This window comes from Aythya fuligula, chromosome Z, assembly GCF_009819795.1.
Source record: "Aythya fuligula isolate bAytFul2 chromosome Z, bAytFul2.pri, whole genome shotgun sequence".
Taxonomy (NCBI): Eukaryota; Metazoa; Chordata; class Aves; order Anseriformes; family Anatidae; genus Aythya; species Aythya fuligula.
The window spans coordinates 17,303,375-17,324,037 of NC_045593.1; the positions used below are offsets into that span (position 1 = coordinate 17,303,375).

The window sequence follows — 20,663 nt, forward strand, 5'->3', positions numbered from 1 at the left end:
TTTCCAATAAAATTTGGAATTATGCCACTGAATTTCAGGCTTTTAATTAAAGCTTGTGATTTAGGATCAAGCTAACTATAAACTCCTGTAATGCCATGGTAACAAAGACTACACCCTTGAGGTAATTTTGTATAAATTGACTATAAAAGGGAGTGGGTAGGGGACAACAAGAATGTGAATTAATATATTCTGACTAATGCTTCATATTTGATAAACATCAAAAGTTATAAATTTGGTCTTCAAGAGTGAGGAAAAAAAAAAAACACATTTTTTCATGACTGATCAATTATCAGCAATGTTTGATAACCTGTTGCTCTAATGTAAGTGTTACTGTGCTAATAACCAGTGTTGCACTGAGCACAGCTGTCACGGAGCTGTTTGCAGAGACACCAACTACCATGAACAGGAACTTTAGTGCTTAACTTAATCTCTAAGTAAAAATACCACCAAATTATGATAAATTGTAAATGCATAATTTTTGGGGAAAACTTCTCAACGTACAGAACTCTTAAATTCTGGTAATTTATTTAGACTTGGGTTCTTCCTGAGTTCCTTTAAAATGCTTGGTAACTTGTTAGGAACAGTTGCACTTCTAAACACAGTTCTGGCTAATTCACCATCTTTTTCATGATGTCAAATGGGGCATGCTTGGAAGTTACATTTAGCATCTTAATCATAAAATGGCATTAATTGAGTTTCCATTAAATCTTAATACCTATTATTTCTGTCTAATTTAACTTGGAGTCTTTACTGACACTGGTGGTTTATTCTTATTTTTTTTTTTTTTTTTTTCAGAGTTAGTATTACAGTGTCAATAATTTGCTCAGTACTGGTCAGGGCAAGTTTTCAAAATGAAGGCATCAATACTACTTACAGCTCTTACTTTCTTATTAAACATTTGGCAATATCATATATGGAAAATAAGTTATGCCATCTTAGGAACTAGACCTTGAAGACTGGATATCCAATGAACACAAAAAGACATCAAGGATCATCTCCTGGAAAAATAGTGCAAGGACATCTGTGTATGTATGTATATATATATGTATACATATGTATGTACATATATGTATACATATAAATATATATACATGTCTGTTTGTATTTTGTTTTAAGTGCATAACTCCCCTAAGGAGGCAAGCAAATACTCTTTCAGTTTTAGGGATGTCAGCTTCCATACTTCAGGGACACTCACAATTTTAAGCGAAACCCCATAGAGTTCTTAAAGTCTTGAGAACAACATTATGCATTTATGCATCTCTCTATGTATTCTGATGTCTATTCAAAGGCATCAAAGACAAATTTAAAACTTGCCATTTGAGGGAAAATGTTCTAATTTTTGATGAACAATGAAAACTTTTTATTGTCTGTTTGTTACTTTTATTTTGTTCTTTATTTCATACTCTTTCATGTTTCCACTTGTTTTAAACACAATTAGCATCTGCGTTTTAATCGTATCTATTAATTTTATCTGTCTCTTTAAACAATTTTCAATTAACAGATAACTCTTCTAGAATAATATTATGTTCAGATTCTTTTTAATTAATTTTATTACCAAACCCTGTTTGCTCTTGCAAGTATTCCTGCAGAAATCATTTGGACTACTTGTATGAGAAAAGCAAGCAGTTCTTGCCTTTATTTGGTAAAGCAACAGACTTGAACAAAAGCAGTACTGTACCTGCTATGGGCAGCCAGAAACAACGACGAACTCCTTGATAAGATTAGATGTAATTTTAAATGCAAATGGGACAAAGAATCCCTCCCACCAGCCCCAACTTCTAACTCTACAGTAATTCCACTGTAGCAAAACAGTTGAAGAATTGCTGACAAGAGCCAGACTGCCCAGTAAGCACCACAAAACAGACATAGAAACATGATCTGTATCATTTCTAAGCTTGGCAGACATTTTGCACTTCTTTCAAAAAAAAAAAATAAATAAATAAATAAAAAAAAATAAAAAAGAAAACAATCTTTTAAAGCAGGCAGATGTAAACCTTAGACATTTCTAGTTTTACTGTTACAGGACAACCTTAAATCTGAAACATCCTTATAGGTACACACTGAGTATTTTTCTGTGAACCAGCTATTGTGGCTGATTTTTTCAAAATAAACATATATTTTGCATAGTCATTGCATATGAACAAATTATTTTAACAAAAAGACTTTCTCCAGTTGCAAGCTAATCAATGACCTTTCTCTCACAAAATTCACGCCCACAAAACTGACACTTGAATCTGCAATTATGAAGTGGGTGCAAGACTATATGCAATACAGATTCCCCAGCTAACTCCATATTTATTCTTTAAAGTAATGTATTTGATTAATTCTGTCTGTAACAACCGAAACTGCCAACTTAATGCCTACTTATATCCTTATTTGCAGCCCTGAGATAAGCACTATGCAAATCCATACACATGAGATTCAGACATGATTTACTTTTCAGCATAACTGTATTTTTTTATGTTTTCCTATTAAAACATACTATATTATATATGGGTCTCATGTATTTAAGTTGTAACCCTAAAGATAATAATGTATGGTTAGATTCTGTGATTTTATGATTCTATGACAGCTGATTTGCAAGATGCAGAGTACACTAAGCACTCATTCACTAAAGCCCATCAAATACCAATAGGCTTTGGATCAAACCCAGAGGCCGGATAACAGAGGTAGATTACAGAATTCAAACAGCACAGGCAGTAGCTCTGAATAACTGACAAAGGTCACTAAGCAGAGCAGGATATTGTGTTTTACAAAGTGTCACCAGTTCCTTGCTTCAGAATCTAAGGTTTTAGTAATAAATATAAAAATAAATATATATTCTCACTCTATTCCCTAAAAAGCATGAGGAAGGAGTGTCATCTGCAGCTAGTGTGGGACAGTTACCCTCAGCAGCCTGCCCAGTCAGGGAACAAATGTTGAAGTGTTAAAAGTGAACTTGGATGGGTGTTAACTGCCTCAGCATTAGTTAGCTGGTGGCAACAGGGGGTAGAAGACTATCTTCTATCTGCCATCTTCCACCACCTGTGAGAGCAGCAGGCGTGTTTCAAAGCTTGGAGTAGACAACAGCTGGTTTCACTGACTAAAAGTCAAGAAGTGCCGTACCATGTAGTGGCTTTTCATAGGAGAGCTTTCCAGCATTTACCAACAATTTTTAGTTCTTGGATTTATCTGAAAGTATGTTACCCTTTGCCAAGAAGAGTTTGTCCTTGCTATCACATACTTTGTCCTGGACTTTGTGATCTGTGTTGTTCTGAGAAGCAAAAGTGCCCTTACTAGATAGATGGTCTTGGCACACATCTGTGACACATTTGACTCAGGCACAGAAATGTGATGTGACTCTCTGTTCTCGGGTAACCTGCACCTCACTTCTCCACCTGAATAACAGAGATAGCACCAATCCTCCCCTATCTCTGAGAGGTAGTGGGAGGATAAAAACCATTAGTGACTGCTAAGTGCTAAAATATAATCTCACTGAAGTCCATATAAGTGCTTCCACAGATAGCAGGCTTCAAAATTGTTCTGAGTAAATATGACTCTGTCTCAGCTGTAACTAATTTTGTTGCCCCTCATTTTATGAAAATAAGAAATTCATCTAAGTTTAGAACAGTGGCTTGTAAATCTGTTAGAAGAGAGAATGAAAACCTTTTAAGAAATATTAATTATGTTCATGCAGATTTCAAAGAACTTCCTTAAACTTAACATTATGTCTCTTAAAAAACAAAACAAAACAAACAAACAAAAAAAAACACACACACAAAAAAAAAAAAAAAAAAAAAAAAAACCAGCAAAAAAGACACAAAGTGGCATGACTAAGTTCAGAAAATTAGCTGTTAATGGGGTTGGAGCATGTTGACCAGCCCAGAGACAGGACCTTGCACTGCAAAGGCCCACCTCTCAAACCTGTTCAGGTCCCTCTGGATGGCATTCTTTCCCTCTAGCATGCTGATTGCACCACACAGCTTGGTGTCATGAGCAAACTTGCTGAGGGTGCACTCAATCCCATTGTCTATGTCACTGACAAAGATGTTAAATAGCACTGGTCCCAATACTGACTCCTGAGGAACAAACACTACTAGACATTGACCTCCATGGACATGGAGCTGTTGACTCTAACTCTCTGAGAGCGGCCATTCAGCCAATTCCTTACCCACAGAGTGGTCCATCTGTCAAATCCATGTCTCTCCAATTTGGAGACAAGGATATCATGGGGGACAGTGTCAAATGCTTTGCATAAGTCCTAATAAATGTTAGTTGCTCTTTCTCTATTTATGCTACTTAAAAACAGTGGAGGGGAGGAAAAAGAAAAAGAAAATAAAGATTAGCATTTCTGTCTAAAGAACTAGTCAAGGAAAAAGAGGCACAATATGATCACAGATAGAGAAGTAGGATTTTTGACAGTTTAGACAAACCTGATATTTGGTAGATTAGGGATGTGTAGACAGTGAGAATTCAGAAGAGTAAGGCCTGGTTGTCTGCTGGCAGAAAAGGAAGTGTGCTGGGGGAGCAGCTGTGGCTGTAACAGATTGCTCTACATAAACAATAAAACACTGATTGGGTAAAAATGACTGCCCAATATTACAAAACTAGTGGGAACTTTTGTGTAGGAGGCCTAGCTCGCACAGAATGAGTGGTTTCAAGTCATACTGGAGAAAAACCAAAAATCTACCTGTGAATAACAGAGATGATCCTTCAGTACTTCCTGTAAGTTAAAATGGCACTACATGCTAAATGACTGAGATACTAAAACAACAGTGTGGAGGTGGTCTAGCTACCTTGGTGAAATCCAGTTGTTGGTATTCAAATTTAACAGAATATTAAATTCAGAATTTTTCTGAATGGCTTTGGCTACACGAAGTCAGATATTTAGTGTCTGTTTCAGAGGAAAAATGGTCAGCACATGCTGACAGATAGCACACATATTTCTGTGGTAGCAAAACCCAAAGGCACCTAAGACCATGAATCACTTTGAAAGCATGAGCTTGGATTGACCTGGAGACACATGAACCTTAATTTGTGATAAATCTATATTTTGCACAAAGGAACCTGACTGCAGCAGTTACCAAGAGTTAAAACTGGGAGCAAAACTTAAAGTGGCTATGGTTTAAGAGAGGTGTCTTTCCAAGATATAACTTGTTCTCCTCTATCATTCTCTGACAGGGTTATCAGAGGAACTTTCTGCATTCAAAAGAGCCATCTTTCACAGTTCAGCTAAAGTGACCACAGCACAGTGTGAGATGACATGTTCCTCTGTCTGTCCCCCCTCCCCACCCCGGGCATCACCCCCTCCCCCTGTTCCCCCCCCTTTTTTTTTTCCTTTCTTTCCTTTAAACTTCCCTGCCTTGATTCAGGCTGCCTATCAAGAACCAGGCCCTGCCAGGCCTTGCTGCTTCAGATGTGTTGGTGAAGGGGATGCTCCAGGCACCCTGCGTGCCTGTTGAATGCTGAGAGACTGCAGTGCTGGGTTCTCCTCAGGCCTGAGCCACAAGAAGAGGGTGTCCTGGCTGGGATTGAATCCTGGTGCTGAAAGGGTGCACTTCAACCTTTCAGTTTGTACACAAGTCCCAGTGTAAAGGCATTATCTGGCAATTGGCCTTCTCAGGCCTAATTTTCAATCCACAAGTAGGAGTTAGGTCATTGAGGATATCCTCACCATTAGAGTTATTCAGTTTGCATAAAAGCTCTACTTAGCACTTGAGGAAGGAGTGTTGATTTTCAAAGTGTTGATTTGATCCATAGCCACTGCTGTGTGAACTGCAATGCAGCAGTGTTATGCCAGCAGAAAGTTCATTCATGACCAATGAAAAGCAAAGCCCATCTGGAAATGGACAGAACTAAGGGAAATATCTGAAAACTTCACTATAAACAGGGTTATGATACCTGTCTTGTGACTACAAATTGTGTTCAACCTCTTGCCACACAGTGCAAGGAGCAATGATTATTGAAGTAGCTAGTTATATATGGGGGGAAAAACACCCAAATGTAGATATTAATTAAGTAAAACAAATTTAAAGAATGAAATGCATCAGATGAAGTTTGTCATATATATTTGTAAAGTACAGTTATATGTGATACGGCAGTTGCTCCTTGCACATATTTGTGGATGCTTAAGGTACAACTCTTTAAGAGATCTGTAGCTGTTAAAAGGGATTAATAAAAAATATTAGAGCTCTAAGAAAGCTTGTAATGAAGCTGAAACTGAAAATATACAAGCAACATTTATCTCACCTTCATCCCCTTTCATCTCATCTCTGTTCAGTTTAAATGTGCAAACCTCAGAAAAAGTTTTAGGGAAAAACATCTTATTTTGAAAAAAAAAAAAAATATACATATATATTTATATATACATTTTAAATAAATATAAATAAATAAATAAATAAATAAATAAATAAATAAATATATGAAGCTATTTATGTGAAAAGAGGAGAAAAACTTGATTTTTGTGATTGGATTTGTGATTTTCAGGCTAGCTCAAACATAGAGGAGAGGCAACTCTATCCAGGAAAAGATCACTGATGCTGAATACTATAGAAATTGTACTCACCTGGAGAGATTCAGTCTAGAAGACTGAAAGTTAATTGTTTTAGAATCTTAATGTTAGCAGAAAATGCTCAAAACTAAAGAATATTCTTACCTAAGATTCAGACTGCCATAATGTACTTGATATCTTTAATTGTAATTGAACAATCTACATCCCACACTAATCCTGAATACTTATCTGTTACTTAACAGTTGTGGGGAAGTTAAGCTTTGTTCCAGGTTCAGTTCAGGCTTATTGCTGGTGGCTAATATGCAGCCTACAACACTGCGCTTTTTCCTACTGGAAAATATCTAACAGCTATGACAAGTACTGCTACCCTTAATAGGACACTTTTGCTTACGTAAAAATATATGTAGCATGGTTCCACCACATTTGTAAATTCCAGCATTGACTGAAATGACTGACATTCAAGAAACAGAGCACAGACCTTGTGAGATTTTCTAAATATTATTAGACTAATATAAATGAAGATTTTTGAATTCTTGAATTATTCATTTACAAAGAAGCCCCAGTGTGCAGAAAAAGCTTAGTGCTGGAAGTGCTGTAGAATCTTCTTGTATTTTGTCATTGTTTTGATATTCGGAAGATAAGCAACCTCAGAACAGAAAAAAAAAAATCAAAAAAAGAAAACAATCAACAAAACAAAACAAAACAAAACAAAAACACTACAAAACCCATCAAGTTCTAACACAGAAAGCTAGATTTTCAAATCAAAATAAGAAACTTGTTTTCTCCATATTTTTGAAAGTAAGAAAAATTGTGTTTTTCAACACAGGTGTGGAAGTCTTATTCCAGTTTTGTTCACTTCAGAATAGGAATTCCACTTAATGACTTATTAAGAACGTCCCAAACCGTAAGCAGAAGAAAGACTGCACTGTCCTCATTATTGAGTCCTATAGCCTGGAGCAAGGGACCTGAGGGTCGCTGATAATTACAGATGAGAGTTTTGAGTCTTTCTGAGATGTTCCCATTTCCAAAAAGTTAGCAAATCCATGTAAGTAACAATATGGGATATACCATTAATACCATTAATAAATGGGTAATTTCTTCTTATAAACTTCTTAAATACTAAAAATCATTCTCTGCTCTTGAAACTTTAGAATTGCTTCACTTGTCACCAGGCACTAACCATGTAACCAAGAATGGAATGCAGTCCAAAAAATTTATATAAACCTTCTGCCTGACAAGCATGGTTAAACCCTGAAATTCTTCCTTTCTTTTCTCTGGTATTATCTGAATCTATTTTAAGATGTACATATCTAGTCTACAGTAAATGTCAGGTCATTATATTTTACACATTCATTAACAGTAATGAAAATAATGATGTTTTATTCTCACCCACACAGGATTTTTTTTTTTTTACTAAAGAAAGCAAAACTGTAAGTTTGTTTGCTTGTATTTATTTATTTATTTATTTTTCTTTACTAACCCAAATGCCATGTTTTTAAATAGATAAATTTGATGCTAAGCACTGACCAGACTTAGGCTAACAGTTTAACAGTTTGTTATTGGCAGATAATTTAAAAGTTATTCATGGGCAGTTAGTAGAATCATAAAGCACAAAGCCCTGTTTAGAGATACATGTATATCTGTTTTGTGGGATGATACCACTTTTATTCACAGCTACTAACCTGGTTTGTGGATGACTCTGTTTTTACTCCCAGCTGGTATTAACAACAAATTTTACACTGACTTCTCTCTTCTACTCACACTCCAGAAAAGTGTCTCAGTGTTTTCAGGGATGAGAGAGATGAAGGAGATTATGTTCCATGCTAAGACATTTGACTTAGGCCATTCACTTGTTTCTGATGCCTGGCTGACTTTCTTATGCCTACTTTTTGTAGGCAGAGATTGTGTGATCCATGTTCATATTGCTCAGATAAGGGAATGCAGCATGATCATTAGGAATTAGTAGAGATAAAGGATTTGATCTTGTTAGGTGCAGAGGATCTTCTAAAATTTTCTTGGTGGCCTTTTAAAAATGTTTTTACCTTGCACCTTGCATTTTACTGATTTTTATTTTTTTTTGAATGGGAATGTTACTGTTATGTCTGAGTAAATGATAACAATAACTACAACAACAACAATAAATATTTGTCAGAGTGAGAGTCAGAAATATGTTCACTGGCGAAGCACTCTCATTTCAATAGTACTTTGAGAAAACAGGCTTGTGAGGACTTTTCTGAGCAAGTTTGTTCTGAAATTGTTCAATGATAAGGCTATTAAAATATTTCTGCCTATGTTTTTGGAGAGGACTGGAATTTCTTTATCTCGTCCTCAAGGAGACTAAAACAGTTCTAATCTAAACTTGATATATGGAAGTCAGAAGATTCTGATTCATATTAGAAGATCTATGGTAGTCATGGTAGTAGTTAATGAAATATTATAAAATGCAACTGCTTCAGTTTATTGTTTTGTAAGGACCTATTGAAATCTAGTTTGAATTAATGACAGAACAGAAGAGAACATCCCAAGCTGGGAGGGGCCCACAAAGATCATTGAGTCCAAAGATCACTGACTCCTGGCTCTGCACAGGACTACCTGAAAATTAAACCAGGTATGGAAGTATCTTGCTGATTTAATTTGAAAGACCTTACAGACCTTATTAGATAGATTTTGTTTTGTTTTGTTTTGTTTTATGTTTAGAGTAATTTTCTGCACATTTTAGCTATCGCACTGGAATAACGGGATCAACTTACTCATAGTGAAATGTATCCCAGAAGTTTATAACTGCTGCAATAGGTCACTCTGCTTCTTCTGAAGTTCTTACCCTTCCAAAATCAGCATTGAATCATGCTGAGCTTTGATAAGTTAACTGCTTTGTGCTAGATTTGTGCTTTGAATTCCATTTAACCTCTTGATACACCGTAACAAATAATGCTTTCATCAGTAATTATTTTACTTTTTCTTATTAATGGAAAAATATAATTATGGAAATACATGTAATTTTTGAAGTGTTTTTACAATAATTAGAGACTCCAAATGGATCTAGGGTTAAAATCTTCCTAGAACCCAGTCCTATGCGTAGGCTGTAAGATCAATGATTGTAAAACTGATTTGTTTCTTCACTGCAGTGTTGTTGATCTGTTCTAGTGCTTGGGATAGCAAAGAGAATTTAACAGAAACCCTTCTTGGAAAACAATTTTTGTTTCTCCAGGTTGTCATCATTTATAAAGCCTTTAATAGAAGTTGACATTATGTGCCATTTATGTGTCAGCCTGGTTAGCAAAATCTTTTGATACGTAGACTTATTTGTCAGGTAGCTGATTCCCCATACTCCTTTTCACCTTTAAACTGTTATATCCGTCTTTGGTCAAAAATATCTGAAAAAACTGCTTCAACATGAATCTTGTCACATGAATCTGGCATTTTCCTCTTTTTTTTTTTTTTTTTTTTTTTATCAAGCAATTTATTTTTAAATACCTGTCATGTTCAGCTTGTTACTGCTGCTCTACTTCACCAGGAAAAAAAAAAAAGGTGTACTGGGTGCTTGTAATTCATAAAGTAATATGTTAACTGACTTTGGGATTTAGGAGGAAATCAACTGCAGTGATTGGTTTCTGTTAATTTTTTTTTTATTATTTTTTTCCCTATGAAAATGATTGTTAATGATGGTATATTTTTAATTCTTTAAAATTTTGTTTTTATACCACTAATAAAATTAAGATTTAATAAATAAGTTCTACTTTCTTAGTATGGCCAAACACAGAGTTCAGCCTTACATGCTCTTATTATAGAACAAGATAACACATTACACTAAATGCAAATGTTTAGATTGTTCAGTGATTCTATGATAATCACAACAGATCACACAAGCATTGCAGTCCTGTGGTCTTATCCTTAATACCTCGAACATGAACTTGATTTTCAGTACGTGGAAATTCTTGGTGATTCTCTTATTATGATGTATGCAGGATATGTGGTACCAGACATAGTTAACAAGCAAGTAAAGCAGTTTGATTCTGAGAAACTGACCTTTTGCTTTCTTAGGGCTTGGATTTGTTAAGTTACAACTTTACAGACATCCTGCCCAACAAGGAAGCAGGTAGTGAGACAATCTTATTTCCAGTACTAACATCAGTCCTTATATACCTTTGGGGACAAAAATGCTATGTACGAGTTTACAATTAAACTGTGCTGTTACCTCCATGTATTTTATCAATCATAAATGTGTTTTCAAAGGTTATATCTTGTCTGATATAACATATAGTAATTGAATTTTGTTGTAAATTATTATTATTTTTTTTGGCAGTATATATGTACATATGTATATATGAATATATATATATGTATATATGAATATATATATATATATATATGAATATATACATACTGTTTTCCTCTAATAGAAAGGATTCACAGAATCACAGAAAGGATTTTTGTCTTAGGTATTGTTTTTGGTAATCTGGATAGGATTTTGTTGTAGTTGTTGAAACTATTCTTAGTAGAAAAACTAAGACTAATGAATATTTCTGAAATTAGTCTTAAGTAGATGATAAACAAATCACCAAATACTCAAATATCAAATCTGTCAAAAAAAAAAAAAAAAAGTGAATATTGTTCTATATTTTAAAATAATAATAATAAAAACAATGGTTACTTATTCATCAAGACATAATACTTATACTAAAGTAAAATTCTTTGTCAATAAAAGTGCAAATAAATACATGTCTGTGAAAACTCCATCGGTCTGAAGCAACATCTATCTGATAAGCCAAAAATATTTGAATAAGAGTTAGTCTGATATCCAATAATATCTTCATATAATTTATTCATTATTTTGGCACTATTTCTATTGTTCCCAGAAAGACTCATTTTGCTGACATAACACACTGGCTGGTAAAGGGTTACTAAATCAGAGAAGTTCAGAGACAGATTAGGGTTTCCCAGCGGCACATATCTCCAGCAGTAAGTGTGGAAGCCAACTCGGAAGAAACACGTTTGAAGTGGCAGAACTAATCATGCAGAAGCAATTTGCGATTTTCTCTCTCTCAGCCTAGATAAAGCAGAGCATTATGACATTGGCTGCATGGAACAAGGTCAATTTACTGTGAAAAGGCAGCTATAGACTCCAACTTCAAATAAACTTTCATTCTGTATGAAGGAAAAGAGGATTTACCCTATTCCTTATATCATAGAGTAGGTAAAAGCAAATGAACAATTCTATTAGAGCGTACTCATTTGTATCCTTTTCTTTTTCTCTACTTATGTTTCAGATTGTTTCAGATATTCATAACGTAATTATATCTCAAGGTATTTCTCTTGATTTAAAAAAATAGAGCTGCTTAATTGCTGATGGACTTGACCTCAACTGAAGCTGTGGGCTGTTCTGAAAGTGGAAGGATTAAATTGCAAAATTTAACATGACGACTTCAAAAAAGATTTTTTTCTTTTCACATTTCAGATTTTTCTAATGTCAGTGAAAACAAACTAGCCAAGACACTGTATGAAATAATTATTTTTTTCAATTCTTCTATTTTTCACTATTTCTCCATTGTGACCTGAATTTCTCATACACTAAGTTCAGCTTTCTGTGTGAGTGATGTTGCTGCATGCTGAAGCCTCGAAGTTGAGTTACTGGAAACAGATGTGATTCTTTCCCTACTTGCTTCTTTATTCAGGCCAGTGAATAACATCCTTCAGAAGGAGTAAAGATACAACACACCTTTCCTAATGCATCAGCTTAAATCTGATTCCTAGGACATGGAGAGGCAGAATGAAAATGTCAGTTATTTCCCATCTTCTTTACCAATGGCTAGCCCACAGACATATTTTCTTCTTCTCATCTCCTTTTTAACCTGAAAATTCATATCCTAAACTGTCCCCTTCTATTTCCCCTGTGTCACAGCACTAATATAAATCATAATGTATTCCCTAGAACATAGTGAATAGGTGCTCACTCCAATAAAATCATCACTTTGACTATACTGCTAATTCTGTTACTAAGACACTCCAGTCAAACTGAATAATTTTTCTGGGGGGTTGTTATACTCAGAGAATAGTCAAAGAAATACATCCAATGATGATCCCTGTGACTAAAACCAAACTATGTTATAGAAACAAACAAACAAACAAACAAACAAAACAAACACAAACTCTCACTTCACTATTGCTAACAAATACACAGGGCAGATCATTTTGGGGAGGAATAAAACAAGAGTTCACCTTAATTATCTGTTCAGGAATTCAGCCAGCTACGATGCTCATGTTTTAATGCATTTATTAGTTGAATCCCAGTGTCTTCCTCTTTCCTCCCTTGTCCTTCTGCAGTTTATATTTATATTGAAGTCAATAATCAGGATATGGAGGTTCTTATATACATTCTGAAATCATAGTTGGAAGGTAAATGAAGTTATGATTAAATGCCATTGCTGTTATAGTTCATGTTAAAAAATGCACAACCAGACCAAGGGCAGAGAAACTCAGTGAATTAATACATTAGTCTATTAGTCTTCCTGTGCCAGACTGTAGGACTCCAGATTGAGTTCTGCTGAGCAATGGACCTCCATAGGGCTGACATTTGCTCTGGAAAGGAGTAGAAAACAGTCCATTAACCTTCACATTGGTATAAAATCAACTGCTGAACTCAGGAGCTGCTGGCCAGCTGGATTCAGCAGCAAAGATATATGAATTTTAAAAGGTATATCCTTTTCCTTACTGATGTTGTTTCCGTGGCCAGTACAATTAATATATCTGGTACTTTGTAGGAAAATAAAATAAAATATTCTCTGTCATTCAAAAAACTTTTAGGACAAAACCTTTTTGTTTGTTTGTTTGTTTGTTTTGTTTTGTTTTGTTTTGTTTCCCCACAAGCCAACATGAATTGCATACCTTTCAGTGTTCAGACTGCTAGTTGGTCTTTCTTAATTTTGCAGGCTTGGGGAAAAGACATTAAGAAGCTTATCAAAGATAAAATGTACAACCCCTTTGGTCTCCAGTTAGTGTAATTGAAACAGAGGAATTGTGCACTGACTTCTTTTGGATTTTGAAAGAAAGCTTGGCTAACGCTACTCCCTCAGAGAATCTGACAAATTGCACAGCCCTTGCCAAGAGGCCCTTGGCAATGACTAGAAATGAAGCAGGGACATGCTATGAAGGGCTTCCACCTCCATTTAATGCTCACTGCATACAAACACATGGGCACTGGATCTTTTGTACACAAAAAATAAAATATTAGGCCCTGGCTGTAAAGCATAACAGGCTGCTTTATTTCTAAGATTTCTAAGGTGCTGAGAAAATTTTGCTTCACCCTGTAAAAGGTGATAGGAAAAAAGAAAACTGATTGGAATATACCTAACATTTCACAAGTAACAGAAGAATTACAAGTTTTTTTTTTTTTTTTTTTTCTTTACTTCTTATTAAAAAATATGAAGAGAAAAGAAAAGAAAAAAAAGAAGCATCATAGACATGCCTTGGCTTAAGGAGGGTTTAAGACTAGCATTTCTTCAGAACTAAGCCTCCCTTTTGACTGCTTTCAAGCATTTTAAATTAACATAAAACACATAAATGTTCCCTTTCAGGGGCTTACTGTAGAGCTTTTACAGCTGTATAGAAATGAAAGCCTACTTTAGACTTGTTGCAGGCTTCTTCAGTTGTTATATTGAGTGTTTTCTTCATACCGTGCTCAGGGAGTGCTTTGCCCAGAGCATGCTCTGGAATTCAGCTGAGATGAGCATACCCCTTCATTACTAAAAATTAAAGCTGTAGTTATTTTTTCATTTGTTCATTATTTGGAATTGGAAGACTCCTGTTTGGAAATCGAAGAGCTGCTAGGCAGATCCAACTTTTCACCTTAGGGTACTGACTGCTGGCTCACATCCATTTCTTATCCATGAAGTATTGCTTTGTTCCATTTCTGGAAATGCAACAAGATATGTCTAGGTTTCCTTTTGAAATGGATAATTTGTGATAGATTTCTCATACATCCATGTCAAGAACATGTCAAGAACAACTTGTTTGTCCCAGAAACTCCTGTATTATGTGGAAACCATATTAAGTTTCTTATACCTATGTTTGGTACATTCCAAAAGTCACTGTTCTTGTCATAAAACAGATACCACGTGATAAATGGGCAGATACTCAGACATACATGCATGGAGTGTGTATTTTAGGTGCAAAATGAGACTAATGCAGTGTTCTAAAGTGAAATTGCATATACGGGCCTCAGAGTCATTAGATTTTTTTATAATTTTAACTGATCATTCAGGTAGTTGTACTAATGTCCAGAGTAAGATTTATGCATTTAAGGAACTTATTGCTAAGTCACTCATTTCACACATCTGAGAGAGAACATGACAAGCTTTGAAAAATATTAAAAATGGAAAAGGTTTCATTTTACACATTTACTTGTAAGCTGATATTATTGATTTTAGATATACAGGCAAGATGAAAAAAATATTGTTCGTTTATCTAAAACACATCAGGTTAAATCCTTCAGTCTGTACACACTCTTCAGGTTTACACCTTTACTTACAAGTAGCCCCATTGTTCAAAGAACAAGGTGTTAATAAACTCAAATAAAGACTCCAGCTTTCATTCTTTTATCCTGGCAAACTCATGCTTCATTTCTGAGTCAGGGTTACTGAGGGACAGATTGTGCAAGAAACCTAAAACTTAGCAGTTTTTCTTTCTGTTATGTTCTCAAAGATGTAGGAACTGTCACTGAAAGAGAAAACTGGAATGTGAATGTGAATTGCATGAGTGACATTTGAAAATGAAAATTTATCTTTGTGCTCACAGACCCCTAATTCCAATAGTCATATGAAGGCATTCAGGCAACAGAAATGTATCGTTTGACATTTTGTGTCTAAGGTATTCTGCCCTAATTTATTAGGATTAAAAATAAATAAATAAAAATAAATGAATGCTAGGTCTGTATAAAAGATTATTTTATTTTAATACCATTCCATATACACACATACTTTCATTGGCTTAAATCCAATTTCTCCTTGTGTTGATAGTGTCAAGTTTAGGCTTCTGATTTGTATTTAGCAGTTGATCAATATTAGAGGGTTGAAGTCACTGCCCCAGGTGCTGACATTACTGCTTTAATGATCCTATAGTATATTCAGAAAGGAATATGGACCTGTAACTCAGCACCATAACTTGTCATCTGGCATGTCTGTGGAAATCCAGTGTCATTGTTGTTTTCAGTTCCTACAAAGAAAACACAAGTAAAGGATGAAACTGGGGGCTGTAGGGTAGTAACACTTTCAAACTCCCATATCTGGATTCACAGCAAGGCTTCTCTATCAAAACCTGAGGAAGTTTTCATTCAGATTTCAAATTTACACTCACTGGACACATAATCAGTGTAATAAATGTTACTTTGTGTCCTACTACCCCAACTATCTGCCCCATTTCATTGATGCCTGTGGAGCTGGTCAGCTCATGCATGGCTATCACAGGTTAGAGGACAGTAGTGTAACATAATCTTTTGGTAATTCAGATGTCAGCAATTCAGAAAGTGATCAGCTTGTAATCTTGGTGTAGAGTGAAGGCAGACAGCCATGGAATACATCCCAAGCTCAGCCATCTTTCTGTGGCTCTCACACAGTGTATAGGCAGTATCTAGACTATTTCCACGTGAGTGTGAGTACTTCTCCATTAGGAAAAAAATCAAACTAAGTGCAAGTGTATAGTTAGATAGAATACAAACTAGTATTCTTCATCTTAATGAATATTCATATATATTTTTCACTGGTTTCAGTGGTGGTTTTGTTGTTTCATTTTGTTGTTTCATTTCCAGCCTTTGTGCAGCCTAAATCAAAAGAGTTTGAATCTTTGCATTTTTTACTGATGTATTATTAATACTAATTGTTATTACTTACTTTTAATATCAAATGCTCATGAAGGAACAAGTCTTGTCTCCAGGATAAAAATCTGCTCATAGTCAGGAAAACTCCAATAATTTTCTTTTACTATCAGACTTCTTTGGATACCAACCTGGGAGATGGGTGCAGATGTGTTATTAACAATCTTTAATGACTTTAACAATATTCTCAGCCAACTCTATTGCAGCCTGTGAATAGTCCCAGTAATTTGGGGGTTGGGGTACTGCTTTAAAAATAAAGCAGAATAGACATATTAAACAACATAGTATCCTTTGCTGTTTTGTTGCCTTGAACTACAGCAAATCTAATTTCAATACTCAAGGTTTAGGTTTTACCACTAAAGATATCTGAAATACAGCATCAGTTGACAGAGAAATCAAAACTCTTCAGGACTCACAAAGAAGAGTTTGTAATTGCTGCCTGCTGCTAATCCTATCAGCTCATGTTAGTGAAACATGCCATAGTGCTGCAGGGAATTTGTCAGGATCTGGTTGCAGGACTCAGCCTTTAGGAGAGGATTCAGGCTAAGCTAAGGCTATACATCGCCACCCATGAGTCAAAGTACATCTATTCTACTGAGTGACAGGCCTCCGAGGGGGAACAATGTGCATGAAAAAGAACATGCCTCTTTCACTGCAGTGCTATTGTTGCATTGGTTTAACTTCTTAACCTCCTTCCTGTTAAAGCTTCATTCAGATATAGAAAAGATACCTGTAGCACTTTATTAAGCATCTGTTCTCAAAAAAAATGCATGAAATAATACTTTATTCCAGGTGATATTTTTCAAACTGAGTGCATTCTTTCTCTTTACCAGACTTTACCTTATTCTCTCTCTCTCTCTCTCTCCCTCTCTCTTGGTATTTAGGCTCGTTCTGAAAGAAAGTGAATGATAGATGGAAATAAAATTAATCTTCTAACTTAATCACACTACAAAATATGTCAATTAGAATTTTCTAACACCTCTGACAGTTACAAATCATATCAGTTTGTATATATATCAAAGGAGCATGCTAAATCTTTCAGTTAGTTTGTGATTTACAAATTTTCTTTCTTACTTTTTCTTTTTTGGACTAAAGCCTGAAAATGCTTGCTCATTTGGAGCCTGAACTAGACATAGACTTAAACTGAACCATAAAAATATTTGCTTAAATAAAATTATTTATTTTTTTTTTCCTAAAAAAATGTTACTTATATTAGTTACGTATATTAGTTTCTTATATTCCCCCCCATTTTTTTTTTTTTTTTTTTTTTTTAGAGTTAACATATTTGCTATTTGTATTCACCAGCACAGTTCTCTGGATGTGGGCATGATCATGAAACAAACTCTCATCCAAGCTAAGTTTTGTTAAAGACACAGTTTTCTTTCCACAGTTCATATTTTAGGAAGTATTTTTTTTTATAAACACTAATAAAGTAGGTGTGTTGTTGTTCTACTCCTGTAAATATCACCTTGCAATGCTTGGGTTTACTTTCCATATTCTGTACCATATTGCTTTTTACACTGTCACTGAAAAACCACTAAGTGACTAAGTCTAGAACAAAATATTTGGGTCTGCATAATTATGTGAAATTTGAATTTTTATTCAATTCCTCTAACTGCAATATCAAGTCCAAATTTTACTGTTTAGCATCAAAAGAAGGGTTCACTCCTAAAATTAGCTGTCTGTTGGTGGGCTGTGCTTGGATTGGGTGATTCTTGCAATTCTAGCACCGACTGTGTAGGCAGAATGGGAAGAGAGCTCAGGGTCTTTCAAGTAGGATTTTGGAAAGAGATTATAAACCACACCCTATTTTTATTATTATTATTATTATTATTATTATTATTATTATTATTATTATTAAACAACTATTTCATTTATTTATTTATTATTTTTTTATTTTCCTTTGTAAATTGCATAATTCCACTTTGAATGGCATGAAACCAGTTGCAGGGCTCCACAGAAATAAACATACTCCCTTGGAAGATAAAAAACTGTGCATGTCTGGAAGTGTGTGTGCCCACCTTTTTAAAAATAAAAACATCCTCCTAGAGAAGCTTTATTTTCTGTTTTCCTAGTTTATATCTAATTTTCCAGTTCGAGAAGAAACAAGTTATTATTTTTATTATTTAAATATATATTTTTCCTTTAACAATGACATTGAGGTTAGGTGATTTAAATTTCAGGAAGTGGTTATGAAAATTATATTTGTGAGCACTAGCTAGGGCCATACAGAGTGCTGACAAAGATTAAGAGAGCTTCTTAAAACACTTGTGCTCCAGCACCTTGGCTATGACCTGTGACACCCAAATGAATGCAGAGTCACATCTACTCAAAGTTGAAACTGCACATAATGATGAATTCTAAGATGCTTTTTCAAACAAAGATTACTCGTGGCTTACTTCAAACTTGAATTCAGAATTTAAAGCCTGAAATGTAGCTATTGCCTTGTCTTCCTTTTCAGATCAACACAATACCACATACAGCATAAAACTGAATTAATTTAATACTAATGCTACTGAAAGATATCTGAATTTAAGATAGAAGATATCTAGAATTTTTTTTTTTTTTTCTCCAAAATATCTTTCTTATGTGCTTATATATAGATATGTAAGCAGCACCACTGCAATCAATGGATATAATTGCATGCTTAAATGTAAGCAAGTGTACAAATCTCTACAGGGTCATGCTCCAGTTCACAAGAGGCCAACCTCCTTGACCTTGCAAACCAAAATCCTCTTGTCAGTAAGACCTGCAAGAAGCCTTGCTCACCTCAGACACCTGGAATGTGCACAGCTTCATCTAGCTTTTAGGGTGGATAGGACAAAGAGTAAGTGTCTGTTGACAGAAAATGGTCCTTTAATAATCTACACATCTGGGCTTGAATATCTGCATGATCAAGGAGTACACCCTCTATAAAGACAAGTGCACTCACACTTATCTAATACTTGTGGTAACTCCTACCTGCTAGTCAGATCTGAGGAAGTGCAGACAATTGCATGGGTCTAGATGAAGTTGAGCACCTGCTTAGCCTGAGACCCCACAAAGTACCTCCAAGACATATTTGTGCAAAAAACTATTTTTATCATATCACCACAATAATTCTCTGTATGTTCCTTTGTCAGATGGGAACAAAGGGGAAAATTAAAAAATAAACCAGACCTGCTTAACTTAAACAGTTATACTAAGGCAAGTTAGTTTTCCTAATATAAGTAACATTTTTTTTTTTTTTTTAACTTTCTACTTTATGTACTCAACTACTTTGTCTGATGGGAGCTTATATACTTCTAGGATGAGGGTTTCAGTTTTTTCAGACCACATAGCTATTTTGACATTTAAAAGATATTGCTTGTTGTACTGACAGAGAAAAAAACAACAGAGAAAAGTCAGACCCATCCCCTATCCTGCTTTATTTATTTTTTTTTTAAATCACTTGACTTTACTGTTTGAAAATAAAGTAAATGTTACTTATGTCAGGTACAATAGTATCTCCAGGAGTAATATCTTTAAATTGTAAATACTTTATCTGAAAAAGAAGTTAAGTCCAAATGTCAAAATGAAACATACTTACATGTGTGTACAGAATGATGGTAAAAGTAAGAGCATAATGCTGCAGCAAGATGTCAGATAAAAGTGAAGGGTGTATGTTTAATTGTTTTTCTTAATTAGTTTAAATATAACAATGAAATAGATTAGAGGTAATAAACAACTGCATATACAGAGTAAAAAATATATTAATGTCTACATGTAAATATACATATATATATCAGGAATAAAATAATTATAGAATTTGAACATAAATGTCATATACATTTGTTTTCAACTAGAAATACAGTAGTCAGTTCCATTTTACATTTTAAAAGAGTGACAATATAGTATCAGCTGAGTCCTATCTTGAAGCAGGTGTTGGTTCCATATCTCCCAAGTATAGTTCATATTTCTGCAATATATATTTTATTTGAAAAATCAATAAAGAGTGTATAAACACAATATAAAGGTAAATTGATGAAAAAGTAGACTGAATTGTAAAAAAAAAAAAAAAAAAAAAAAAAGGAAAAGGAAAAGAAATCTTCAGATGTGTAGTTAAAGTATGCAGACCCAGAATCTGCTAGTTTATATTGATATAGATCCAGAGTATGGAAAAGCAGTTGAGCAGTTGTATTACTTTGGATTTTCTTGTGCAGCTTAGATCTGAATCTGGCCCATAAAATTTAACAAGCTGCATTTTGCATCATATGGCAATATATATTTCTATAGGTAAGTACTTCATGGCTTATAAGTAATATATATAATAAAGAGTGGCACAAATAT

The 20,663-nt window shown here is 34.6% G+C and overlaps 1 long non-coding RNA gene across 2 annotated transcripts in view; it reads right to left on the reverse strand.

The window, feature by feature from the left end:
* Positions 1-15,412: 15,412 nt before the first annotated feature.
* The window catches only part of LOC116500904, a 65,745-nt gene continuing 60,494 nt past the window's right edge, over positions 15,413-20,663 (reverse strand). For both annotated transcript variants that reach the window (XR_004254352.1, XR_004254353.1), the window contains 3 exons: positions 17,196-17,246; positions 16,372-16,486; positions 15,413-15,697 (listed from right to left, as the gene is read on the reverse strand). This is a non-coding gene — a long non-coding RNA (uncharacterized LOC116500904). The remainder of the gene's footprint in view (positions 15,698-16,371; positions 16,487-17,195; positions 17,247-20,663) is intronic.